The following is a 1,228-nucleotide window of genomic DNA, read 5'->3' on the forward strand; positions in this document are numbered from 1 at the left end:
TATAAGGCAAGTAAGGGCGATACGGAGCATCCAGTGAAGGTACTAGGATTTTTAAATACAGTAAGTAGTCTCCCCTTATCCACGATTTCACGGTCCACGGTTTCAGTTCCTCGCAGTCAATTGCTGTTCGAAAATGTTAAACGAGTACGTAGCATGATGAAATCCCACACCGTCCTGCTCTGTCATTCACATAGGTTTTATTATAGTATATTGTTAGAATTATTCTCTTATTATTAGTTATTATTGTTAATCCCTTACTGTGCTTAATTTATAAATTAAACAAAACATAGGACGAAACATAGTATATATAGGGTTCAGTACTCTCTGCAGTTTCAGACATCCGCGAGGGGGTCTTGGAATGTATCTCCTGTGGATAAGGGGGGACTACTGTAGAGTGGTCATAGAAGGTTTTACAAAGAGGTGACATTTAAGTCAAGGCCTGAAAGGGGTGACAAAACAGGTCATTCAGCTATCAGAGGGATTCAGCATTCAAGGTAATAATATAGCAAGTGTTCAGATGTAGAAGTTGTTCAGACACCAGTCAAGAGGCCAGTGTGGCTGGAGATGAGCAAGCAGGGAGGGAGTGCAGGCAAAGGTGAGGTCAGAGAGCTATGTGGGCAATTGTGTAAGGCAGTGCTTTGAACCGGTTCCAACCAGTTCAGTCATGGCCAATGCAGCAAAATCAGAGCAGACCTGAAGTTGTAAAATGTGGGTGTACCAGAACAATAACTAGAATGGGAAAAATTACAGGTTGAAGCCCTGGAATGGGAGACTTGACCATTTTGGGAGCCTGATGCAGGAGACTGGATTAACGCCAGTTCTGTGGAGAGCAAAACACATTCAAAGCAGCACAAAGCAGCACCATTAGCCCGCATCTTTGAGCAGGGCACCACTATTTCTGACACTGCCGGTCAAGAGATTTGGTTGCTAAGCAATGTGCACACAGTCCTTGTTTTTTAGGGAGAGATGAAGTTTCTTGCAGGGCATCGACCCATAATTTTTCCTATTGTAGATATCGTTCTGGTATACTCACATTTTACAAATTCAGGCCCATGACAGTAACACTTTGTCGGTCATACTGAAGTGGGAAGAACCATTTTGAAGCCCTGGTGTAAGGCCATACTGGGATTTGTGTGTGTGTGTGTGTGTGTGTGAAAGTTGCTGTTGTTGTTAGATGCCATTGAGTCAGTTCTAACTCACAGAGACCCTATGTACAACAGAACAAAAC

The sequence above is a fragment of the Trichechus manatus genome, unplaced genomic scaffold (assembly GCF_000243295.1).
Source record: "Trichechus manatus latirostris isolate Lorelei unplaced genomic scaffold, TriManLat1.0 scaffold00173, whole genome shotgun sequence".
NCBI lineage: Eukaryota > Metazoa > Chordata > Mammalia > Sirenia > Trichechidae > Trichechus > Trichechus manatus.